We start from the raw sequence: 26,658 nt of genomic DNA, 5'->3' as shown, positions 1-26,658 counted from the left end.
TCTTTGGAAACAATTCAGCACTTTGTGCCTTGAAGCTCTAGGGCAATGTAGCACACCCACAGCAGAAGTTCTACTTCAGCCAGATCAGGCCTGCAAAGAAACTGCGTTTCACAGCCCTTTGTAAGGGATGTTCCCGGTAGGCTGTAAGAGCCCAATGCAGAACGAGTTGTTTCTTAGCTTCCCAAAGAGCTGGAAGGAAGATGCTTTGGGGACTATCTCTGTCTTTGGAAACAATTCAGCACTTTGTGCCTTGAAGCTCTAGGGCAATGTAGCACACCCACAGCAGAAGTTCTACTTCAGCCAGATCAGGCCTGCAAAGAAACTGCGTTTCACAGCCCTTTGTAAGGGATGTTCCCGGTAGGCTGTAAGAGCCCAATGCAGAACGAGTTGTTTCTTAGCTTCCCAAAGAGCTGGAAGGAAGATGCTTTGGGGACTATCTCTGTCTTTGGAAACAATTCAGCACTTTGTGCCTTGAAGCTCTAGGGCAATGTAGCACACCCACAGCAGAAGTTCTACTTCAGCCAGATCAGGCCTGCAAAGAAACTGCGTTTCACAGCCCTTTGTAAGGGATGTTCCCGGTAGGCTGTAAGAGCCCAATGCAGAGCGAGTTGTTTCTTAGCTTCCCAAAGAGCTGGAAGCAAGATGCTTTGGGGCCTATCTCTGTCTTTGGAAACAATTCAGCACTTTGTGCCTTGAAGCTCTAGGGCAATGTAGCACACCCACAGCAGAAGTTCTACTTCAGCCAGATCAGGCCTGCAAAGAAACTGCGTTTCACAGCCCTTTGTAAGGGATGTTCCCGGTAGGCTGTAAGAGCCCAAAGCAGAACGAGTTGTTTCTTAGCTTCCCAAAGAGCTGGAAGCAAGATGCTTTGGGGACTATCTCTGTCTTTGGAAACAATTCAGCACTTTGTGCCTTGAAGCTCTAGGGCAATGTAGCACACCCACAGCAGAAGTTCTACTTCAGCCAGATCAGGCCTGCAAAGAAACTGCGTTTCACAGCCCTTTGTAAGGGATGTTCCCGGTAGGCTGTAAGAGCCCAATGCAGAGCGAGTTGTTTCTTAGCTTCCCAAAGAGCTGGAAGCAAGATGCTTTGGGGACTATCTCTGTCTTTGGAAACAATTCAGCACTTTGTGCCTTGAAGCTCTAGGGCAATGTAGCACACCCACAGCAGAAGTTCTACTTCAGCCAGATCAGGCCTGCAAAGAAACTGCGTTTCACAGCCCTTTGTAAGGGATGTTCCCGGTAGGCTGTAAGAGCCCAATGCAGAGCGAGTTGTTTCTTAGCTTCCCAAAGAGCTGGAAGCAAGATGCTTTGGGGACTATCTCTGTCTTTGGAAACAATTCAGCACTTTGTGCCTTGAAGCTCTAGGGCAATGTAGCACACCCACAGCAGAAGTTCTACTTCAGCCAGATCAGGCCTGCAAAGAAACTGCGTTTCACAGCCCTTTGTAAGGGATGTTCCCGGTAGGCTGTAAGAGCCCAATGCAGAACGAGTTGTTTCTTAGCCTCCCAAAGAGCTGGAAGCAAGATGCTTTGGGGACTATCTCTGTCTTTGGAAACAATTCAGCACTTTGTGCCTTGAAGCTCTAGGGCAATGTAGCACACCCACAGCAGAAGTTCTACTTCAGCCAGATCAGGCCTGCAAAGAAACTGCGTTTCACAGCCCTTTGTAAGGGATGTTCCCGGTAGGCTGTAAGAGCCCAATGCAGAGCGAGTTGTTTCTTAGCTTCCCAAAGAGCTGGAAGCAAGATGCTTTGGGGACTATCTCTGTCTTTGGAAACAATTCAGCACTTTGTGCCTTGAAGCTCTAGGGCAATGTAGCACACCCACAGCAGAAGTTCTACTTCAGCCAGATCAGGCCGGCAAAGAAACTGCGTTTCACAGCCCTTTGTAAGGGATGTTCCCGGTAGGCTGTAAGAACCCAATGCAGAACGAGTTGTTTCTTAGCTTCCCAAAGAGATGGAAGCAAGATGCTTTGGGGACTATCTCTGTCTTTGGAAACAATTCAGCACTTTGTGCCTTGAAGCTCTAGGGCAATGTAGCACACCCACAGCAGAAGTTCTACTTCAGCCAGATCAGGCCTGCAAAGAAACTGCGTTTCACAGCCCTTTGTAAGGGATGTTCCCGGTAGGCTGTAAGAGCCCAATGCAGAACGAGTTGTTTCTTAGCTTCCCAAAGAGCTGGAAGGAAGATGCTTTGGGGACTATCTCTGTCTTTGGAAACACTTCAGCACTTTGTGCCTTGAAGCTCTAGGGCAATGTAGCACACCCACAGCAGAAGTTCTACTTCAGCCAGATCAGGCCTGCAAAGAAACTGCGTTTCACAGCCCTTTGTAAGGGATGTTCCCGGTAGGCTGTAAGAGCCCAATGCAGAGCGAGTTGTTTCTTAGCTTCCCAAAGAGCTGGAAGCAAGATGCTTTGGGGACTATCTCTGTCTTTGGAAACAATTCAGCACTTTGTGCCTTGAAGCTCTAGGGCAATGTAGCACACCCACAGCAGAAGTTCTACTTCAGCCAGATCAGGCCTGCAAAGAAACTGCGTTTCACAGCCCTTTGTAAGGGATGTTCCCGGTAGGCTGTAAGAGCCCAATGCAGAACGAGTTGTTTCTTAGCTTCCCAAAGAGCTGGAAGCAAGATGCTTTGGGGACTATCTCTGTCTTTGGAAACAATTCAGCACTTTGTGCCTTGAAGCTCTAGGGCAATGTAGCACACCCACAGCAGAAGTTCTACTTCAGCCAGATCAGGTTGCAAAGAAACTGCGTTTCACAGCCCTTTGTAAGGGATGTTCCCGGTAGGCTGTAAGAGCCCAATGCAGAGCGAGTTGTTTCTTAGCTTCCCAAAGAGCTGGAAGCAAGATGCTTTGGGGACTATCTCTGTCTTTGGAAACAATTCAGCACTTTGTGCCTTGAAGCTCTAGGGCAATGTAGCACACCCACAGCAGAAGTTCTACTTCAGCCAGATCAGGCCTGCAAAGAAACTGCGTTTCACAGCCCTTTGTAAGGGATGTTCCCGGTAGGCTGTAAGAGCCCAATGCAGAACGAGATGTTTCTTAGCTTCCCAAAGAGCTGGAAGCAAGATGCTTTGGGGACTATCTCTGTCTTTGGAAACAATTCAGCACTTTGTGCCTTGAAGCTCTAGGGCAATGTAGCACACCCACAGCAGAAGTTCTACTTCAGCCAGATCAGGCCTGCAAAGAAACTGCGTTTCACAGCCCTTTGTAAGGGATGTTCCCGGTAGGCTGTAAGAGCCCAATGCAGAACGAGATGTTTCTTAGCTTCCCAAAGAGCTGGAAGCAAGATGCTTTGGGGACTATCTCTGTCTTTGGAAACAATTCAGCACTTTGTGCCTTGAAGCTCTAGGGCAATGTAGCACACCCACAGCAGAAGTTCTACTTCAGCCAGATCAGGCCTGCAAAGAAACTGCGTTTCACAGCCCTTTGTAAGGGATGTTCCCGGTAGGCTGTAAGAGCCCAATGCAGAGCGAGTTGTTTCTTAGCTTCCCAAAGAGCTGGAAGCAAGATGCTTTGGGGACTATCTCTGTCTTTGGAAACAATTCAGCACTTTGTGCCTTGAAGCTCTAGGGCAATGTAGCACACCCACAGCAGAAGTTCTACTTCAGCCAGATCAGGCCTGCAAAGAAACTGCGTTTCACAGCCCTTTGTAAGGGATGTTCCCGGTAGGCTGTAAGAGCCCAATGCAGAACGAGTTGTTTCTTAGCTTCCCAAAGAGCTGGAAGCAAGATGCTTTGGGGACTATCTCTGTCTTTGGAAACAATTCAGCACTTTGTGCCTTGAAGCTCTAGGGCAATGTAGCACACCCACAGCAGAAGTTCCACTTCAGCCAGATCAGGCCTGCAAAGAAACTGCGTTTCACAGCCCTTTGTAAGGGATGTTCCCGGTAGGCTGTAAGAGCCCAATGCAGAGCGAGTTGTTTCTTAGCTTCCCAAAGAGCTGGAAGCAAGATGCTTTGGGGACTATCTCTGTGTTTGGAAACAATTCAGCACTTTGTGCCTTGAAGCTCTAGGGCAATGTAGCACACCCACAGCAGAAGTTCTACTTCAGCCAGATCAGGCCTGCAAAGAAACTGCGTTTCACAGCCCTTTGTAAGGGATGTTCCCGGTAGGCTGTAAGAGCCCAATGCAGAACGAGTTGTTTCTTAGCTTCCCAAAGAGCTGGAAGCAAGATGCTTTGGGGACTATCTCTGTCTTTGGAAACAATTCAGCACTTTGTGCCTTGAAGCTCTAGGGCAATGTAGCACACCCACAGCAGAAGTTCTACTTCAGCCAGATCAGGCCTGCAAAGAAACTGCGTTTCACAGCCCTTTGTAAGGGATGTTCCCGGTAGGCTGTAAGAGCCCAATGCAGAGCGAGTTGTTTCTTAGCTTCCCAAAGAGCTGGAAGCAAGATGCTTTGGGGACTATCTCTGTCTTTGGAAACAATTCAGCACTTTGTGCCTTGAAGCTCTAGGGCAATGTAGCACACCCACAGCAGAAGTTCTACTTCAGCCAGATCAGGCCTGCAAAGAAACTGCGTTTCACAGCCCTTTGTAAGGGATGTTCCCGGTAGGCTGTAAGAGCCCAATGCAGAGCGAGTTGTTTCTTAGCTTCCCAAAGAGCTGGAAGCAAGATGCTTTGGGGACTATCTCTGTCTTTGGAAACAATTCAGCACTTTGTGCCTTGAAGCTCTAGGGCAATGTAGCACACCCACAGCAGAAGTTCTACTTCAGCCAGATCAGGCCTGCAAAGAAACTGCGTTTCACAGCCCTTTGTAAGGGATGTTCCCGGTAGGCTGTAAGAGCCCAATGCAGAGCGAGTTGTTTCTTAGCTTCCCAAAGAGCTGGAAGCAAGATGCTTTGGGGACTATCTCTGTCTTTGGAAACAATTCAGCACTTTGTGCCTTGAAGCTCTAGGGCAATGTAGCACACCCACAGCAGAAGTTCTACTTCAGCCAGATCAGGCCTGCAAAGAAACTGCGTTTCACAGCCCTTTGTAAGGGATGTTCCCGGTAGGCTGTAAGAGCCCAATGCAGAACGAGTTGTTTCTTAGCTTCCCAAAGAGCTGGAAGCAAGATGCTTTGGGGACTATCTCTGTCTTTGGAAACAATTCAGCACTTTGTGCCTTGAAGCTCTAGGGCAATGTAGCACACCCACAGCAGAAGTTCTACTTCAGCCAGATCAGGCCTGCAAAGAAACTGCGTTTCACAGCCCTTTGTAAGGGATGTTCCCGGTAGGCTGTAAGAGCCCAATGCAGAACGAGTTGTTTCTTAGCTTCCCAAAGAGCTGGAAGCAAGATGCTTTGGGGACTATCTCTGTCTTTGGAAACAATTCAGCACTTTGTGCCTTGAAGCTCTAGGGCAATGTAGCACACCCACAGCAGAAGTTCCACTTCAGCCAGATCAGGCCTGCAAAGAAACTGCGTTTCACAGCCCTTTGTAAGGGATGTTCCCGGTAGGCTGTAAGAGCCCAATGCAGAGCGAGTTGTTTCTTAGATTCCCAAAGAGCTGGAAGCAAGATGCTTTGGGGACTATCTCTGTCTTTGGAAACAATTCAGCACTTTGTGCCTTGAAGCTCTAGGGCAATGTAGCACACCCACAGCAGAAGTTCTACTTCAGCCAGATCAGGCCGGCAAAGAAACTGCGTTTCACAGCCCTTTGTAAGGGATGTTCCCGGTAGGCTGTAAGAGCCCAATGCAGAACGAGATGTTTCTTAGCTTCCCAAAGAGCTGGAAGCAAGATGCTTTGGGGACTATCTCTGTCTTTGGAAACAATTCAGCACTTTGTGCCTTGAAGCTCTAGGGCAATGTAGCACACCCACAGCAGAAGTTCTACTTCAGCCAGATCAGGCCTGCAAAGAAACTGCGTTTCACAGCCCTTTCTAAGGGATCTTCCCGGTAGGCTGTAAGAGCCCAATGCAGAGCGAGTTGTTTCTTAGCTTCCCAAAGAGCTGGAAGCAAGATGCTTTTGGGACTATCTCTGTCTTTGGAAACAATTCAGCACTTTGTGCCTTGAAGCTCTAGGGCAATGTAGCACACCCACAGCAGAAGTTCTACTTCAGCCAGATCAGGCCTGCAAAGAAACTGCTTTTCACAGCCCTTTGTAAGGGATGTTCCCGGTAGGCTGTAAGAGCCCAATGCAGAGCGAGTTGTTTCTTAGCTTCCCAAAGAGCTGGAAGCAAGATGCTTTGGGGACTATCTCTGTCTTTGGAAACAATTCAGCACTTTGTGCCTTGAAGCTCTAGGGCAATGTAGCACACCCACAGCAGAAGTTCTACTTCAGCCAGATCAGGCCTGCAAAGAAACTGCGTTTCACAGCCCTTTGTAAGGGATGTTCCCGGTAGGCTGTAAGAGCCCAATGCAGAGCGAGTTGTTTCTTAGCTTCCCAAAGAGCTGGAAGCAAGATGCTTTGGGGACTATCTCTGTCTTTGGAAACAATTCAGCACTTTGTGCCTTGAAGCTCTAGGGCAATGTAGCACACCCACAGCAGAAGTTCTACTTCAGCCAGATCAGGCCTGCAAAGAAACTGCGTTTCACAGCCCTTTGTAAGGGATGTTCCCGGTAGGCTGTAAGAGCCCAATGCAGAACGAGTTGTTTCTTAGCTTCCCAAAGAGCTGGAAGCAAGATGCTTTGGGGACTATCTCTGTCTTTGGAAACAATTCAGCACTTTGTGCCTTGAAGCTCTAGGGCAATGTAGCACACCCACAGCAGAAGTTCTACTTCAGCCAGATCAGGCCTGCAAAGAAACTGCGTTTCACAGCCCTTTGTAAGGGATGTTCCCGGTAGGCTGTAAGAGCCCAATGCAGAACGAGTTGTTTCTTAGCTTCCCAAAGAGCTGGAAGCAAGATGCTTTGGGGACTATCTCTGTCTTTGGAAACAATTCAGCACTTTGTGCCTTGAAGCTCTAGGGCAATGTAGCACACCCACAGCAGAAGTTCTACTTCAGCCAGATCAGGCCTGCAAAGAAACTGCGTTTCACAGCCCTTTGTAAGGGATGTTCCCGGTAGGCTGTAAGAGCCCAATGCAGAACGAGTTGTTTCTTAGCTTCCCAAAGAGCTGGAAGCAAGATGCTTTGGGGACTATCTCTGTCTTTGGAAACAATTCAGCACTTTGTGCCTTGAAGCTCTAGGGCAATGTAGCACACCCACAGCAGAAGTTCTACTTCAGCCAGATCAGGCCTGCAAAGAAACTGCGTTTCACAGCCCTTTGTAAGAGATGTTCCCGGTAGGCTGTAAGAGCCCAATGCAGAGCGAGTTGTTTCTTAGCTTCCCAAAGAGCTGGAAGCAAGATGCTTTGGGGACTATCTCTGTCTTTGGAAACAATTCAGCACTTTGTGCCTTGAAGCTCTAGGGCAATGTAGCACACCCACAGCAGAAGTTCCACTTCAGCCAAATCAGGCCTGCAAAGAAACTGCGTTTCACAGCCCTTTGTAAGGGATGTTCCCGGTAGGCTGTAAGAGCCCAATGCAGAGCGAGTTGTTTCTTAGCTTCCCAAAGAGCTGGAAGCAAGATGCTTTGGGGACTATCTCTGTCTTTGGAAACAATTCAGCACTTTGTGCCTTGAAGCTCTAGGGCAATGTAGCACACCCACAGCAGAAGTTCTACTTCAGCCAGATCAGGCCTGCAAAGAAACTGCGTTTCACAGCCCTTTGTAAGGGATGTTCCCGGTAGGCTGTAAGAGCCCAATGCAGAACGAGATGTTTCTTAGCTTCCCAAAGAGCTGGAAGCAAGATGCTTTGGGGACTATCTCTGTCTTTGGAAACAATTCAGCACTTTGTGCCTTGAAGCTCTAGGGCAATGTAGCACACCCACAGCAGAAGTTCTACTTCAGCCAGATCAGGCCTGCAAAGAAACTGCGTTTCACAGCCCTTTGTAAGGGATGTTCCCGGTAGGCTGTAAGAGCCCAATGCAGAGCGAGTTGTTTCTTAGCTTCCCAAAGAGCTGGAAGCAAGATGCTTTGGGGACTATCTCTGTCTTTGGAAACAATTCAGCACTTTGTGCCTTGAAGCTCTAGGGCAATGTAGCACACCCACAGCAGAAGTTCTACTTCAGCCAGATCAGGCCTGCAAAGAAACTGCGTTTCACAGCCCTTTGTAAGGGATGTTCCCGGTAGGCTGTAAGAGCCCAATGCAGAACGAGTTGTTTCTTAGCTTCCCAAAGAGCTGGAAGCAAGATGCTTTGGGGACTATCTCTGTCTTTGGAAACAATTCAGCACTTTGTGCCTTGAAGCTCTAGGGCAATGTAGCACACCCACAGCAGAAGTTCCACTTCAGCCAGATCAGGCCTGCAAAGAAACTGCGTTTCACAGCCCTTTGTAAGGGATGTTCCCGGTAGGCTGTAAGAGCCCAATGCAGAGCGAGTTGTTTCTTAGCTTCCCAAAGAGCTGGAAGCAAGATGTTTTGGGGACTATCTCTGTGTTTGGAAACAATTCAGCACTTTGTGCCTTGAAGCTCTAGGGCAATGTAGCACACCCACAGCAGAAGTTCTACTTCAGCCAGATCAGGCCTGCAAAGAAACTGCGTTTCACAGCCCTTTGTAAGGGATGTTCCCGGTAGGCTGTAAGAGCCCAATGCAGAACGAGTTGTTTCTTAGCTTCCCAAAGAGCTGGAAGCAAGATGCTTTGGGGACTATCTCTGTCTTTGGAAACAATTCAGCACTTTGTGCCTTGAAGCTCTAGGGCAATGTAGCACACCCACAGCAGAAGTTCTACTTCAGCCAGATCAGGCCTGCAAAGAAACTGCGTTTCACAGCCCTTTGTAAGGGATGTTCCCGGTAGGCTGTAAGAGCCCAATGCAGAGCGAGTTGTTTCTTAGCTTCCCAAAGAGCTGGAAGCAAGATGCTTTGGGGACTATCTCTGTCTTTGGAAACAATTCAGCACTTTGTGCCTTGAAGCTCTAGGGCAATGTAGCACACCCACAGCAGAAGTTCTACTTCAGCCAGATCAGGCCGGCAAAGAAACTGCGTTTCACAGCCCTATGTAAGGGATGTTCCCGGTAGGCTGTAAGAGCCCAATGCAGAACGAGTTGTTTCTTAGCTTCCCAAAGAGCTGGAAGCAAGATGCTTTGGGGACTATCTCTGTCTTTGGAAACAATTCAGCACTTTGTGCCTTGAAGCTCTAGGGCAATGTAGCACACCCACAGCAGAAGTTCTACTTCAGCCAGATCAGGCCTGCAAAGAAACTGCGTTTCACAGCCCTTTGTAAGGGATGTTCCCGGTAGGCTGTAAGAGCCCAATGCAGAGCGAGTTGTTTCTTAGCTTCCCAAAGAGCTGGAAGCAAGATGCTTTGGGGACTATCTCTGTCTTTGGAAACAATTCAGCACTTTGTGCCTTGAAGCTCTAGGGCAATGTAGCACACCCACAGCAGAAGTTCCACTTCAGCCAGATCAGGCCTGCAAAGAAACTGCGTTTCACAGCCCTTTGTAAGGGATGTTCCCGGTAGGCTGTAAGAGCCCAATGCAGAGCGAGTTGTTTCTTAGCTTCCCAAAGAGCTGGAAGCAAGATGCTTTGGGGACTATCTCTGTCTTTGGAAACAATTCAGCACTTTGTGCCTTGAAGCTCTAGGGCAATGTAGCACACCCACAGCAGAAGTTCTACTTCAGCCAGATCAGGCCTGCAAAGAAACTGCGTTTCACAGCCCTTTGTAAGGGATGTTCCCGGTAGGCTGTAAGAGCCCAATGCAGAGCGAGTTGTTTCTTAGCTTCCCAAAGAGCTGGAAGCAAGATGCTTTGGGGACTATCTCTGTCTTTGGAAACAATTCAGCACTTTGTGCCTTGAAGCTCTAGGGCAATGTAGCACACCCACAGCAGAAGTTCTACTTCAGCCAGATCAGGCCTGCAAAGAAACTGCGTTTCACAGCCCTTTGTAAGGGATGTTCCCGGTAGGCTGTAAGAGCCCAATGCAGAACGAGATGTTTCTTAGCTTCCCAAAGAGCTGGAAGCAAGATGCTTTGGGGACTATCTCTGTCTTTGGAAACAATTCAGCACTTTGTGCCTTGAAGCTCTAGGGCAATGTAGCACACCCACAGCAGAAGTTCCACTTCAGCCAGATCAGGCCTGCAAAGAAACTGCGTTTCACAGCCCTTTGTAAGGGATGTTCCCGGTAGGCTGTAAGAGCCCAATGCAGAGCGAGTTGTTTCTTAGCTTCCCAAAGAGCTGGAAGCAAGATGCTTTGGGGACTATCTCTGTCTTTGGAAACAATTCAGCACTTTGTGCCTTGAAGCTCTAGGGCAATGTAGCACACCCACAGCAGAAGTTCTACTTCAGCCAGATCAGGCCTGCAAAGAAACTGCGTTTCACAGCCCTTTGTAAGGGATGTTCCCGGTAGGCTGTAAGAGCCCAATGCAGAGCGAGTTGTTTCTTAGCTTCCCAAAGAGCTGGAAGCAAGATGCTTTGGGGACTATCTCTGTCTTTGGAAACAATTCAGCACTTTGTGCCTTGAAGCTCTAGGGCAATGTAGCACACCCACAGCAGAAGTTCTACTTCAGCCAGATCAGGCCTGCAAAGAAACTGCGTTTCACAGCCCTTTGTAAGGGATGTTCCCGGTAGGCTGTAAGAGCCCAATGCAGAGCGAGTTGTTTCTTAGCTTCCCAAAGAGCTGGAAGCAAGATGCTTTGGGGACTATCTCTGTCTTTGGAAACAATTCAGCACTTTGTGCCTTGAAGCTCTAGGGCAATGTAGCACACCCACAGCAGAAGTTCTACTTCAGCCAGATCAGGCCTGCAAAGAAACTGCGTTTCACAGCCCTTTGTAAGGGATGTTCCCGGTAGGCTGTAAGAGCCCAATGCAGAACGAGATGTTTCTTAGCTTCCCAAAGAGCTGGAAGCAAGATGCTTTGGGGACTATCTCTGTCTTTGGAAACAATTCAGCACTTTGTGCCTTGAAGCTCTAGGGCAATGTAGCACACCCACAGCAGAAGTTCTACTTCAGCCAGATCAGGCCTGCAAAGAAACTGCGTTTCACAGCCCTTTGTAAGGGATGTTCCCGGTAGGCTGTAAGAGCCCAATGCAGAGCGAGTTGTTTCTTAGCTTCCCAAAGAGCTGGAAGCAAGATGCTTTGGGGACTATCTCTGTCTTTGGAAACAATTCAGCACTTTGTGCCTTGAAGCTCTACGGCAATGTAGCACACCCACAGCAGAAGTTCTACTTCAGCCAGATCAGGCCGGCAAAGAAACTGCGTTTCACAGCCCTTTGTAAGGGATGTTCCCGGTAGGCTGTAAGAGCCCAATGCAGAACGAGTTGTTTCTTAGCTTCCCAAAGAGCTGGAAGCAAGATGCTTTGGGGACTATCTCTGTCTTTGGAAACAATTCAGCACTTTGTGCCTTGAAGCTCTAGGGCAATGTAGCACACCCACAGCAGAAGTTCTACTTCAGCCAGATCAGGCCGGCAAAGAAACTGCGTTTCACAGCCCTTTGTAAGGGATGTTCCCGGTAGGCTGTAAGAGCCCAATGCAGAACGAGTTGTTTCTTAGCTTCCCAAAGAGCTGGAAGCAAGATGCTTTGGGGACTATCTCTGTCTTTGGAAACAATTCAGCACTTTGTGCCTTGAAGCTCTAGGGCAATGTAGCACACCCACAGCAGAAGTTCCACTTCAGCCAGATCAGGCCTGCAAAGAAACTGCGTTTCACAGCCCTTTGTAAGGGATGTTCCCGGTAGGCTGTAAGAGCCCAATGCAGAGCGAGTTGTTTCTTAGCTTCCCAAAGAGCTGGAAGCAAGATGCTTTGGGGACTATCTCTGTCTTTGGAAACAATTCAGCACTTTGTGCCTTGAAGCTCTAGGGCAATGTAGCACACCCACAGCAGAAGTTCCACTTCAGCCAGATCAGGCCTGCAAAGAAACTGCGTTTCACAGCCCTTTGTAAGGGATGTTCCCGGTAGGCTGTAAGAGCCCAATGCAGAGCGAGTTGTTTCTCAGCTTCCCAAAGAGCTGGAAGCAAGATGCTTTGGGGACTATCTCTGTCTTTGGAAACAATTCAGCACTTTGTGCCTTGAAGCTCTAGGGCAATGTAGCACACCCACAGCAGAAGTTCTACTTCAGCCAGATCAGGCCTGCAAAGAAACTGCGTTTCACAGCCCTTTGTAAGGGATGTTCCCGGTAGGCTGTAAGAGCCCAATGCAGAACGAGATGTTTCTTAGCTTCCCAAAGAGCTGGAAGCAAGATGCTTTGGGGACTATCTCTGTCTTTGGAAACAATTCAGCACTTTGTGCCTTGAAGCTCTAGGGCAATGTAGCACACCCACAGCAGAAGTTCTACTTCAGCCAGATCAGGCCTGCAAAGAAACTGCGTTTCACAGCCCTTTGTAAGGGATGTTCCCGGTAGGCTGTAAGAGCCCAATGCAGAGCGAGTTGTTTCTTAGCTTCCCAAAGAGCTGGAAGCAAGATGCTTTGGGGACTATCTCTGTCTTTGGAAACAATTCAGCACTTTGTGCCTTGAAGCTCTAGGGCAATGTAGCACACCCACAGCAGAAGTTCTACTTCAGCCAGATCAGGCCGGCAAAGAAACTGCGTTTCACAGCCCTATGTAAGGGATGTTCCCGGTAGGCTGTAAGAGCCCAATGCAGAACGAGTTGTTTCTTAGCTTCCCAAAGAGCTGGAAGCAAGATGCTTTGGGGACTATCTCTGTCTTTGGAAACAATTCAGCACTTTGTGCCTTGAAGCTCTAGGGCAATGTAGCACACCCACAGCAGAAGTTCTACTTCAGCCAGATCAGGCCTGCAAAGAAACTGCGTTTCACAGCCCTTTGTAAGGGATGTTCCCGGTAGGCTGTAAGAGCCCAATGCAGAGCGAGTTGTTTCTTAGCTTCCCAAAGAGCTGGAAGCAAGATGCTTTGGGGACTATCTCTGTCTTTGGAAACAATTCAGCACTTTGTGCCTTGAAGCTCTAGGGCAATGTAGCACACCCACAGCAGAAGTTCCACTTCAGCCAGATCAGGCCTGCAAAGAAACTGCGTTTCACAGCCCTTTGTAAGGGATGTTCCCGGTAGGCTGTAAGAGCCCAATGCAGAGCGAGTTGTTTCTTAGCTTCCCAAAGAGCTGGAAGCAAGATGCTTTGGGGACTATCTCTGTCTTTGGAAACAATTCAGCACTTTGTGCCTTGAAGCTCTAGGGCAATGTAGCACACCCACAGCAGAAGTTCTACTTCAGCCAGATCAGGCCTGCAAAGAAACTGCGTTTCACAGCCCTTTGTAAGGGATGTTCCCGGTAGGCTGTAAGAGCCCAATGCAGAGCGAGTTGTTTCTTAGCTTCCCAAAGAGCTGGAAGCAAGATGCTTTGGGGACTATCTCTGTCTTTGGAAACAATTCAGCACTTTGTGCCTTGAAGCTCTAGGGCAATGTAGCACACCCACAGCAGAAGTTCTACTTCAGCCAGATCAGGCCTGCAAAGAAACTGCGTTTCACAGCCCTTTGTAAGGGATGTTACCGGTAGGCTGTAAGAGCCCAATGCAGAGCGAGTTGTTTCTTAGCTTCCCAAAGAGCTGGAAGCAAGATGCTTTGGGGACTATCTCTGTCTTTGGAAACAATTCAGCACTTTGTGCCTTGAAGCTCTAGGGCAATGTAGCACACCCACAGCAGAAGTTCCACTTCAGCCAGATCAGGCCTGCAAAGAAACTGCGTTTCACAGCCCTTTGTAAGGGATGTTCCCGGTAGGCTGTAAGAGCCCAATGCAGAGCGAGTTGTTTCTTAGCTTCCCAAAGAGCTGGAAGCAAGATGCTTTGGGGACTATCTCTGTCTTTGGAAACAATTCAGCACTTTGTGCCTTGAAGCTCTAGGGCAATGTAGCACACCCACAGCAGAAGTTCTACTTCAGCCAGATCAGGCCTGCAAAGAAACTGCGTTTCACAGCCCTTTGTAAGGGATGTTCCCGGTAGGCTGTAAGAGCCCAATGCAGAGCGAGTTGTTTCTTAGCTTCCCAAAGAGCTGGAAGCAAGATGCTTTGGGGACTATCTCTGTCTTTGGAAACAATTCAGCACTTTGTGCCTTGAAGCTCTAGGGCAATGTAGCACACCCACAGCAGAAGTTCTACTTCAGCCAGATCAGGCCTGCAAAGAAACTGCGTTTCACAGCCCTTTGTAAGGGATGTTCCCGGTAGGCTGTAAGAGCCCAATGCAGAGCGAGTTGTTTCTTAGCTTCCCAAAGAGCTGGAAGCAAGATGCTTTGGGGACTATCTCTGTCTTTGGAAACAATTCAGCACTTTGTGCCTTGAAGCTCTAGGGCAATGTAGCACACCCACAGCAGAAGTTCTACTTCAGCCAGATCAGGCCTGCAAAGAAACTGCGTTTCACAGCCCTTTGTAAGGGATGTTCCCGGTAGGCTGTAAGAGCCCAATGCAGAACGAGATGTTTCTTAGCTTCCCAAAGAGCTGGAAGCAAGATGCTTTGGGGACTATCTCTGTCTTTGGAAACAATTCAGCACTTTGTGCCTTGAAGCTCTAGGGCAATGTAGCACACCCACAGCAGAAGTTCTACTTCAGCCAGATCAGGCCTGCAAAGAAACTGCGTTTCACAGCCCTTTGTAAGGGATGTTCCCGGTAGGCTGTAAGAGCCCAATGCAGAGCGAGTTGTTTCTTAGCTTCCCAAAGAGCTGGAAGCAAGATGCTTTGGGGACTATCTCTGTCTTTGGAAACAATTCAGCACTTTGTGCCTTGAAGCTCTACGGCAATGTAGCACACCCACAGCAGAAGTTCTACTTCAGCCAGATCAGGCCGGCAAAGAAACTGCGTTTCACAGCCCTTTGTAAGGGATGTTCCCGGTAGGCTGTAAGAGCCCAATGCAGAACGAGTTGTTTCTTAGCTTCCCAAAGAGCTGGAAGCAAGATGCTTTGGGGACTATCTCTGTCTTTGGAAACAATTCAGCACTTTGTGCCTTGAAGCTCTAGGGCAATGTAGCACACCCACAGCAGAAGTTCTACTTCAGCCAGATCAGGCCGGCAAAGAAACTGCGTTTCACAGCCCTTTGTAAGGGATGTTCCCGGTAGGCTGTAAGAGCCCAATGCAGAACGAGTTGTTTCTTAGCTTCCCAAAGAGCTGGAAGCAAGATGCTTTGGGGACTATCTCTGTCTTTGGAAACAATTCAGCACTTTGTGCCTTGAAGCTCTAGGGCAATGTAGCACACCCACAGCAGAAGTTCCACTTCAGCCAGATCAGGCCTGCAAAGAAACTGCGTTTCACAGCCCTTTGTAAGGGATGTTCCCGGTAGGCTGTAAGAGCCCAATGCAGAGCGAGTTGTTTCTTAGCTTCCCAAAGAGCTGGAAGCAAGATGCTTTGGGGACTATCTCTGTCTTTGGAAACAATTCAGCACTTTGTGCCTTGAAGCTCTAGGGCAATGTAGCACACCCACAGCAGAAGTTCCACTTCAGCCAGATCAGGCCTGCAAAGAAACTGCGTTTCACAGCCCTTTGTAAGGGATGTTCCCGGTAGGCTGTAAGAGCCCAATGCAGAGCGAGTTGTTTCTTAGCTTCCCAAAGAGCTGGAAGCAAGATGCTTTGGGGACTATCTCTGTCTTTGGAAACAATTCAGCACTTTGTGCCTTGAAGCTCTAGGGCAATGTAGCACACCCACAGCAGAAGTTCTACTTCAGCCAGATCAGGCCTGCAAAGAAACTGCGTTTCACAGCCCTTTGTAAGGGATGTTCCCGGTAGGCTGTAAGAGCCCAATGCAGAACGAGATGTTTCTTAGCTTCCCAAAGAGCTGGAAGCAAGATGCTTTGGGGACTATCTCTGTCTTTGGAAACAATTCAGCACTTTGTGCCTTGAAGCTCTAGGGCAATGTAGCACACCCACAGCAGAAGTTCTACTTCAGCCAGATCAGGCCTGCAAAGAAACTGCGTTACACAGCCCTTTGTAAGGGATGTTCCCGGTAGGCTGTAAGAGCCCAATGCAGAGCGAGTTGTTTCTTAGCTTCCCAAAGAGCTGGAAGCAAGATGCTTTGGGGACTATCTCTGTCTTTGGAAACAATTCAGGACTTTGTGCCTTGAAGCTCTAGGGCAATGTAGCACACCCACAGCAGAAGTTCTACTTCAGCCAGATCAGGCCGGCAAAGAAACTGCGTTTCACAGCCCTTTGTAAGGGATGTTCCCGGTAGGCTGTAAGAGCCCAATGCAGAACGAGTTGTTTCTTAGCTTCCCAAAGAGCTGGAAGCAAGATGCTTTGGGGACTATCTCTGTCTTTGGAAACAATTCAGCACTTTGTGCCTTGAAGCTCTAGGGCAATGTAGCACACCCACAGCAGAAGTTCCACTTCAGCCAGATCAGGCCTGCAAAGAAACTGCATTTCACAGCCCTTTGTAAGGGATGTTCCCGGTAGGCTGTAAGAGCCCAATGCAGAGCGAGTTGTTTCTTAGCTTCCCAAAGAGCTGGAAGCAAGATGCTTTGGGGACTATCTCTGTCTTTGGAAACAATTCAGCACTTTGTGCCTTGAAGCTCTAGGGCAATGTAGCACACCCACAGCAGAAGTTCTACTTCAGCCAGATCAGGCCTGCAAAGAAACTGCGTTTCACAGCCCTTTGTAAGGGATGTTCCCGGTAGGCTGTAAGAGCCCAATGCAGAGCGAGTTGTTTCTTAGCTTCCCAAAGAGCTGGAAGCAAGATGCTTTGGGGACTATCTCTGTCTTTGGAAACAATTCAGCACTTTGTGCCTTGAAGCTCTAGGGCAATGTAGCACACCCACAGCAGAAGTTCTACTTCAGCCAGATCAGGCCGGCAAAGAAACTGCGTTTCACAGCCCTTTGTAAGGGATGTTCCCGGTAGGCTGTAAGAGCCCAATGCAGAGCGAGTTGTTTCTTAGCTTCCCAAAGAGCTGGAAGCAAGATGCTTTGGGGACTATCTCTGTCTTTGGAAACAATTCAGCACTTTGTGCCTTGAAGCTCTAGGGCAATGTAGCACACCCACAGCAGAAGTTCTACTTCAGCCAGATCAGGCCGGCAAAGAAACTGCGTTTCACAGCCCTATGTAAGGGATGTTCCCGGTAGGCTGTAAGAGCCCAATGCAGAGCGAGTTGTTTCTTAGCTTCCCAAAGAGCTGGAAGCAAGATGCTTTGGGGACTATCTCTGTCTTTGGAAACAATTCAGCACTTTGTGCCTTGAAGCTCTAGGGCAATGTAGCACACCCACAGCAGAAGTTCTACTTCAGCCAGATCAGGCCTGCAAAGAAACTGCGTTTCACAGCCCTTTGTAAGGGATGTTCCCGGTAGGCTGTAAGAGCCCAATGCAGAGCGAGTTGTTTCTTAGCTTCCCAAAGAGCTGGAAGCAAGATGCTTTGGGGACTATCTCTGTCTTTGGAAACAATTCAGCACTTTGTGCCTTGAAGCTCTAGGGCAATGTAGCACACCCACAGCAGAAGTTCTACTTCAGCCAGATCAGGCCGGCAAAGAAACTGCGTTTCACAGCCCTTTGTAAGGGATGTTCCCGGTAGGCTGTAAGAGCCCAATGCAGAGCGAGTTGTTTCTTAGCTTCCCAAAGAGCTGGAAGCAAGATGCTTTGGGGACTATCTCTGTCTTTGGAAACAATTCAGCACTTTGTGCCTTGAAGCTCTAGGGCAATGTAGCACACCCACAGCAGAAGTTCTACTTCAGCCAGATCAGGCCGGCAAAGAAACTGCGTTTCACAGCCCTATGTAAGGGATGTTCCCGGTAGGCTGTAAGAGCCCAATGCAGAGCGAGTTGTTTCTTAGCTTCCCAAAGAGCTGGAAGCAAGATGCTTTGGGGACTATCTCTGTCTTTGGAAACAATTCAGCACTTTGTGCCTTGAAGCTCTAGGGCAATGTAGCACACCCACAGCAGAAGTTCTACTTCAGCCAGATCAGGCCTGCAAAGAAACTGCGTTTCACAGCCCTTTGTAAGGGATGTTCCCGGTAGGCTGTAAGAGCCCAATGCAGAGCGAGTTGTTTCTTAGCTTCCCAAAGAGCTGGAAGCAAGATGCTTTGGGGACTATCTCTGTCTTTGGAAACAATTCAGCACTTTGTGCCTTGAAGCTCTAGGGCAATGTAGCACACCCACAGCAGAAGTTCCACTTCAGCCAGATCAGGCCTGCAAAGAAACTGCGTTTCACAGCCCTTTGTAAGGGATGTTCCCGGTAGGCTGTAAGAGCCCAATGCAGAGCGAGTTGTTTCTTAGCTTCCCAAAGAGCTGGAAGCAAGATGCTTTGGGGACTATCTCTGTCTTTGGAAACAATTCAGCACTTTGTGCCTTGAAGCTCTAGGGCAATGTAGCACACCCACAGCAGAAGTTCTACTTCAGCCAGATCAGGCCTGCAAAGAAACTGCGTTTCACAGCCCTTTGTAAGGGATGTTCCCGGTAGGCTGTAAGAGCCCAATGCAGAGCGAGTTGTTTCTTAGCTTCCCAAAGAGCTGGAAGCAAGATGCTTTGGGGACTATCTCTGTCTTTGGAAACAATTCAGCACTTTGTGCCTTGAAGCTCTAGGGCAATGTAGCACACCCACAGCAGAAGTTCCACTTCAGCCAGATCAGGCCTGCAAAGAAACTGCGTTTCACAGCCCTTTGTAAGGGATGTTCCTGGTAGGCTGTAAGAGCCCAATGCAGAGCGAGTTGTTTCTTAGCTTCCCAAAGAGCTGGAAGCAAGATGCTTTGGGGACTATCTCTGTCTTTGGAAACAATTCAGCACTTTGTGCCTTGAAGCTCTAGGGCAATGTAGCACACCCACAGCAGAAGTTCTACTTCAGCCAGATCAGGCCTGCAAAGAAACTGCGTTTCACAGCCCTTTGTAAGGGATGTTCCCGGTAGGCTGTAAGAGCCCAATGCAGAGCGAGTTGTTTCTTAGCTTCCCAAAGAGCTGGAAGCAAGATGCTTTGGGGACTATCTCTGTCTTTGGAAACAATTCAGCACTTTGTGCCTTGAAGCTCTAGGGCAATGTAGCACACCCACAGCAGAAGTTCTACTTCAGCCAGATCAGGCCTGCAAAGAAACTGCGTTTCACAGCCCTTTGTAAGGGATGTTCCCGGTAGGCTGTAAGAGCCCAATGCAGAGCGAGTTGTTTCTTAGCTTCCCAAAGAGCTGGAAGCAAGATGCTTTGGGGACTATCTCTGTCTTTGGAAACAATTCAGCACTTTGTGCCTTGAAGCTCTAGGGCAATGTAGCACACCCACAGCAGAAGTTCCACTTCAGCCAGATCAGGCCTGCAAAGAAACTGCGTTTCACAGCCCTTTGTAAGGGATGTTCCCGGTAGGCTGTAAGAGCCCAATGCAGAACGAGATGTTTCTTAGCTTCCCAAAGAGCTGGAAGCAAGATGCTTTGGGGACTATCTCTGTCTTTGGAAACAATTCAGCACTTTGTGCCTTGAAGCTCTAGGGCAATGTAGCACACCCACAGCAGAAGTTCTACTTCAGCCAGATCAGGCCTGCAAAGAAACTGCGTTTCACAGCCCTTTGTAAGGGATGTTCCCGGTAGGCTGTAAGAGCCCAATGCAGAGCGAGTTGTTTCTTAGCTTCCCAAAGAGCTGGAAGCAAGATGCTTTGGGGACTATCTCTGTCTTTGGAAACAATTCAGCACTTTGTGCCTTGAAGCTCTAGGGCAATGTAGCACACCCACAGCAGAAGTTCTACTTCAGCCAGATCAGGCCGGCAAAGAAACTGCGTTTCACAGCCCTTTGTAAGGGATGTTCCCGGTAGGCTGTAAGAGCCCAATGCAGAACGAGTTGTTTCTTAGCTTCCCAAAGAGCTGGAAGCAAGATGCTTTGGGGACTATCTCTGTCTTTGGAAACAATTCAGCACTTTGTGCCTTGAAGCTCTAGGGCAATGTAGCACACCCACAGCAGAAGTTCCACTTCAGCCAGATCAGGCCTGCAAAGAAACTGCGTTTCACAGCCCTTTGTAAGGGATGTTCCCGGTAGGCTGTAAGAGCCCAATGCAGAGCGAGTTGTTTCTTAGCTTCCCAAAGAGCTGGAAGCAAGATGCTTTGGGGACTATCTCTGTCTTTGGAAACAATTCAGCACTTTGTGCCTTGAAGCTCTAGGGCAATGTAGCACACCCACAGCAGAAGTTCCACTTCAGCCAGATCAGGCCTGCAAAGAAACTGCGTTTCACAGCCCTTTGTAAGGGATGTTCCCGGTAGGCTGTAAGAGCCCAATGCAGAACGAGTTGTTTCTTAGCTTACCAAAGAGCTGGAAGCAAGATGCTTTGGGGACTATCTCTGTCTTTGGAAACAATTCAGCACTTTGTGCCTTGAAGCTCTAGGGCAATGTAGCACACCCACAGCAGAAGTTCTACTTCAGCCAGATCAGGCCTGCAAAGAAACTGCGTTTCACAGCCCTTTGTAAGGGATGTTCCCGGTAGGCTGTAAGAGCCCAATGCAGAGCGAGTTGTTTCTTAGCTTCCCAAAGAGCTGGAAGCAAGATGCTTTGGGGACTATCTCTGTCTTTGGAAACAATTCAGCACTTTGTGCCTTGAAGCTCTAGGGCAATGTAGCACACCCACAGCAGAAGTTCCACTTCAGCCAGATCAGGCCTGCAAAGAAACTGCGTTTCACAGCCCTTTGTAAGGGATGTTCCCGGTAGGCTGTAAGAGCCCAATGCAGAGCGAGTTGTTTCTTAGCTTCCCAAAGAGCTGGAAGCAAGATGCTTTGGGGACTATCTCTGTCTTTGGAAACAATTCAGCACTTTGTGCCTTGAAGCTCTAGGGCAATGTAGCACACCCACAGCAGAAGTTCTACTTCAGCCAGATCAGGCCTGCAAAGAAACTGCGTTTCACAGCCCTTTGTAAGGGATGTTCCCGGTAGGCTGTAAGAGCCCAATGCAGAGCGAGTTGTTTCTTAGCTTCCCAAAGAGCTGGAAGCAAGATGCTTTGGGGACTATCTCTGTCTTTGGAAACAATTCAGCACTTTGTGCCTTGAAGCTCTAGGGCAATGTAGCACACCCACAGCAGAAGTTCTACTTCAGCCAGATCAGGCCTGCAAAGAAACTGCGTTTCACAGCCCTTTGTAAGGGATGTTCCCGGTAGGCTGTAAGAGCCCAATGCAGAACGAGTTGTTTCTTAGCTTCCCAAAGAGCTGGAAGCAAGATGCTTTGGGGACTATCTCTGTCTTTGGAAACAATTCAGCACTTTGTGCCTTGAAGCTCTAGGGCAATGTAGCACACCCACAGCAGAAGTTCTACTTCAGCCAGATCAGGCCTGCAAAGAAACTGCGTTTCACAGCCCTTTGTAAGGGATGTTCCCGGTAGGCTGTAAGAGCCCAATGCAGAGCGAGTTGTTTCTTAGCTTCCCAAAGAGCTGGAAGCAAGATGCTTTGGGGACTATCTCTGTCTTTGGAAACAATTCAGCACTTTGTGCCTTGAAGCTCTAGGGCAATGTAGCACACCCACAGCAGAAGTTCTACTTCAGCCAGATCAGGCCTGCAAAGAAACTGCGTTTCACAGCCCTTTGTAAGGGATGTTCCCGGTAGGCTGTAAGAGCCCAATGCAGAACGAGATGTTTCTTAGCTTCCCAAAGAGCTGGAAGCAAGATGCTTTGGGGACTATCTCTGTCTTTGGAAACAATTCAGCACTTTGTGCCTTGAAGCTCTAGGGCAATGTAGCACACCCACAGCAGAAGTTCTACTTCAGCCAGATCAGGCCTGCAAAGAAACTGCGTTTCACAGCCCTTTGTAAGGGATGTTCCCGGTAGGCTGTAAGAGCCCAATGCAGAGCGAGTTGTTTCTTAGCTTCCCAAAGAGCTGGAAGCAAGATGCTTTGGGGACTATCTCTGTCTTTGGAAACAATTCAGCACTTTGTGCCTTGAAGCTCTAGGGCAATGTAGCACACCCACAGCAGAAGTTCTACTTCAGCCAGATCAGGCCTGCAAAGAAACTGCGTTTCACAGCCCTTTGTAAGGGATGTTCCCGGTAGGCTGTAAGAGCCCAATGCAGAACGAGTTGTTTCTTAGCTTCCCAAAGAGCTGGAAGCAAGATGCTTTGGGGACTATCTCTGTCTTTGGAAACAATTCAGCACTTTGTGCCTTGAAGCTCTAGGGCAATGTAGCACACCCACAGCAGAAGTTCCACTTCAGCCAGATCAGGCCTGCAAAGAAACTGCGTTTCACAGCCCTTTGTAAGGGATGTTCCCGGTAGGCTGTAAGAGCCCAATGCAGAGCGAGTTGTTTCTTAGCTTCCCAAAGAGCTGGAAGCAAGATGCTTTGGGGACTATCTCTGTCTTTGGAAACAATTCAGCACTTTGTGCCTTGAAGCTCTAGGGCAATGTAGCACACCCACAGCAGAAGTTCTACTTCAGCCAGATCAGGCCTGCAAAGAAACTGCGTTTCACAGCCCTTTGTAAGGGATGTTCCCGGTAGGCTGTAAGAGCCCAATGCAGAACGAGTTGTTTCTTAGCTTCCCAAAGAGCTGGAAGCAAGATGCTTTGGGGACTATCTCTGTCTTTGGAAACAATTCAGCACTTTGTGCCTTGAAGCTCTAGGGCAATGTAGCACACCCACAGCAGAAGTTCTACTTCAGCCAGATCAGGCCTGCAAAGAAACTGCGTTTCACAGCCCTTTGTAAGGGATGTTCCCGGTAGGCTGTAAGAGCCCAATGCAGAGCGAGTTGTTTCTTAGCTTCCCAAAGAGCTGGAAGCAAGATGCTTTGGGGACTATCTCTGTCTTTGGAAACAATTCAGCACTTTGTGCCTTGAAGCTCTAGGGCAATGTAGCACACCCACAGCAGAAGTTCCACTTCAGCCAGATCAGGCCTGCAAAGAAACTGCGTTTCACAGCCCTTTGTAAGGGATGTTCCCGGTAGGCTGTAAGAGCCCAATGCAGAGCGAGTTGTTTCTTAGCTTCCCAAAGAGCTGGAAGCAAGATGCTTTGGGGACTATCTCTGTCTTTGGAAACAATTCAGCACTTTGTGCCTTGAAGCTCTAGGGCAATGTAGCACACCCACAGCAGAAGTTCTACTTCAGCCAGATCAGGCCTGCAAAGAAACTGCGTTTCACAGCCCTTTGTAAGGGATGTTCCCGGTAGGCTGTAAGAGCCCAATGCAGAGCGAGTTGTTTCTTAGCTTCCCAAAGAGCTGGAAGCAAGATGCTTTGGGGACTATCTCTGTCTTTGGAAACAATTCAGCACTTTGTGCCTTGAAGCTCTAGGGCAATGTAGCACACCCACAGCAGAAGTTCTACTTCAGCCAGATCAGGCCTGCAAAGAAACTGCGTTTCACAGCCCTTTGTAAGGGATGTTCCCGGTAGGCTGTAAGAGCCCAATGCAGAGCGAGTTGTTTCTTAGCTTCCCAAAGAGCTGGAAGCAAGATGCTTTGGGGACTATCTCTGTCTTTGGAAACAATTCAGCACTTTGTGCCTTGAAGCTCTAGGGCAATGTAGCACACCCACAGCAGAAGTTCTACTTCAGCCAGATCAGGCCTGCAAAGAAACTGCGTTTCACAGCCCTTTGTAAGGGATGTTCCCGGTAGGCTGTAAGAGCCCAATGCAGAACGAGTTGTTTCTTAGCTTCCCAAAGAGCTGGAAGCAAGATGCTTTGGGGACTATCTCTGTCTTTGGAAACAATTCAGCACTTTGTGCCTTGAAGCTCTAGGGCAATGTAGCACACCCACAGCAGAAGTTCTACTTCAGCCAGATCAGGCCTGCAAAGAAACTGCGTTTCACAGCCCTTTGTAAGGGATGTTCCCGGTAGGCTGTAAGAGCCCAATGCAGAGCGAGTTGTTTCTTAGCTTCCCAAAGAGCTGGAAGCAAGATGCTTTGGGGACTATCTCTGTCTTTGGAAACAATTCAGCACTTTGTGCCTTGAAGCTCTAGGGCAATGTAGCACACCCACAGCAGAAGTTCCACTTCAGCCAAATCAGGCCTGCAAAGAAACTGCGTTTCACAGCCCTTTGTAAGGGATGTTCCCGGTAGGCTGTAAGAGCCCAATGCAGAGCGAGTTGTTTCTTAGCTTCCCAAAGAGCTGGAAGCAAGATGCTTTGGGGACTATCTCTGTCTTTGGAAACAATTCAGCACTTTGTGCCTTGAAGCTCTAGGGCAATGTAGCACACCCACAGCAGAAGTTCTACTTCAGCCAGATCAGGCCTGCAAAGAAACTGCGTTTCACAGCCCTTTGTAAGGGATGTTCCCGGTAGGCTGTAAGAGCCCAATGCAGAACGAGATGTTTCTTAGCTTCCCAAAGAGCTGGAAGCAAGATGCTTTGGGGACTATCTCTGTCTTTGGAAACAATTCAGCACTTTGTGCCTTGAAGCTCTAGGGCAATGTAGCACACCCACAGCAGAAGTTCTACTTCAGCCAGATCAGGCCTGCAAAGAAACTGCGTTTCACAGCCCTTTGTAAGGGATGTTCCCGGTAGGCTGTAAGAGCCCAATGCAGAGCGAGTTGTTTCTTAGCTTCCCAAAGAGCTGGAAGCAAGATGCTTTGGGGACTATCTCTGTCTTTGGAAACAATTCAGCACTTTGTGCCTTGAAGCTCTAGGGCAATGTAGCACACCCACAGCAGAAGTTCTACTTCAGCCAGATCAGGCCGGCAAAGAAACTGCGTTTCACAGCCCTTTGTAAGGGATGTTCCCGGTAGGCTGTAAGAGCCCAATGCAGAACGAGTTGTTTCTTAGCTTCCCAAAGAGCTGGAAGCAAGATGCTTTGGGGACTATCTCTGTCTTTGGAAACAATTCAGCACTTTGTGCCTTGAAGCTCTAGGGCAATGTAGCACACCCACAGCAGAAGTTCTACTTCAGCCAGATCAGGCCGGCAAAGAAACTGCGTTTCACAGCCCTTTGTAAGGGATGTTCCCGGTAGGCTGTAAGAGCCCAATGCAGAACGAGTTGTTTCTTAGCTTCCCAAAGAGCTGGAAGCAAGATGCTTTGGGGACTATCTCTGTCTTTGGAAACAATTCAGCACTTTGTGCCTTGAAGCTCTAGGGCAATGTAGCACACCCACAGCAGAAGTTCTACTTCAGCCAGATCAGGCCTGCAAACAAACTGCGTTTCACAGCCCTTTGTAAGGGATGTTCCCGGTAGGCTGTAAGAGCCCAATGCAGAGCGAGTTGTTTCTTAGCTTCCCAAAGAGCTGGAAGCAAGATGCTTTGGGGACTATCTCTGTCTTTGGAAACAATTCAGCACTTTGTGCCTTGAAGCTCTAGGGCAATGTAGCACACCCACAGCAGAAGTTCTACTTCAGCCAGATCAGGCCTGCAAACAAACTGCGTTTCACAGCCCTTTGTAAGGGATGTTCCCGGTAGGCTGTAAGAGCCCAATGCAGAGCGAGTTGTTTCTTAGCTTCCCAAAGAGCTGGAAGCAAGATGCTTTGGGGACTATCTCTGTCTTTGGAAACAATTCAGCACTTTGTGCCTTGAAGCTCTAGGGCAATGTAGCACACCCACAGCAGAAGTTCTACTTCAGCCAGATCAGGCCTGCAAAGAAACTGCGTTTCACAGCCCTTTGTAAGGGATGTTCCCGGTAGGCTGTAAGAGCCCAATGCAGAACGAGTTGTTTCTTAGCTTCCCAAAGAGCTGGAAGCAAGATGCTTTGGGGACTATCTCTGTCTTTGGAAACAATTCAGCACTTTGTGCCTTGAAGCTCTAGGGCAATGTAGCACACCCACAGCAGAAGTTCTACTTCAGCCAGATCAGGCCTGCAAAGAAACTGCGTTTCACAGCCCTTTGTAAGGGATGTTCCCGGTAGGCTGTAAGAGCCCAATGCAGAGCGAGTTGTTTCTTAGCTTCCCAAAGAGCTGGAAGCAAGATGCTTTGGGGACTATCTCTGTCTTTGGAAACAATTCAGCACTTTGTGCCTTGAAGCTCTAGGGCAATGTAGCACACCCACAGCAGAAGTTCTACTTCAGCCAGATCAGGCCTGCAAAGAAACTGCGTTTCACAGCCCTTTGTAAGGGATGTTCCCGGTAGGCTGTAAGAGCCCAATGCAGAACGAGTTGTTTCTTAGCTTCCCAAAGAGCTGGAAGCAAGATGCTTTGGGGACTATCTCTGTCTTTGGAAACAATTCAGCACTTTGTGCCTTGAAGCTCTAGGGCAATGTAGCACACCCACAGCAGAAGTTCTACTTCAGCCAGATCAGGCCTGCAAAGAAACTGCGTTTCACAGCCCTTTGTAAGGGATGTTCCCGGTAGGCTGTAAGAGCCCAATGCAGAGCGAGTTGTTTCTTAGCTTCCCAAAGAGCTGGAAGCAAGATGCTTTGGGGACTATCTCTGTCTTTGGAAACAATTCAGCACTTTGTGCCTTGAAGCTCTAGGGCAATGTAGCACACCCACAGCAGAAGTTCTACTTCAGCCAGATCAGGCCTGCAAAGAAACTGCGTTTCACAGCCCTTTGTAAGGGATGTTCCCGGTAGGCTGTAAGAGCCCAATGCAGAACGAGTTGTTTCTTAGCTTCCCAAAGAGCTGGAAGCAAGATGCTTTGGGGACTATCTCTGTCTTTGGAAACAATTCAGCACTTTGTGCCTTGAAGCTCTAGGGCAATGTAGCACACCCACAGCAGAAGTTCTACTTCAGCCAGATCAGGCCTGCAAAGAAACTGCGTTTCACAGCCCTTTGTAAGGGATGTTCCCGGTAGGCTGTAAGAGCCCAATGCAGAGCGAGTTGTTTCTTAGCTTCCCAAAGAGCTGGAAGCAAGATGCTTTGGGGACTATCTCTGTCTTTGGAAACAATTCAGCACTTTGTGCCTTGAAGCTCTAGGGCAATGTAGCACACCCACAGCAGAAGTTCCACTTCAGCCAAATCAGGCCTGCAAAGAAACTGCGTTTCACAGCCCTTTGTAAGGGATGTTCCCGGTA

Source organism: Equus asinus, chromosome 2 (assembly GCF_041296235.1).
Source record: "Equus asinus isolate D_3611 breed Donkey chromosome 2, EquAss-T2T_v2, whole genome shotgun sequence".
NCBI classification, from domain to species: domain Eukaryota; kingdom Metazoa; phylum Chordata; class Mammalia; order Perissodactyla; family Equidae; genus Equus; species Equus asinus.
This window is presented reverse-complemented; position numbering follows the sequence as displayed.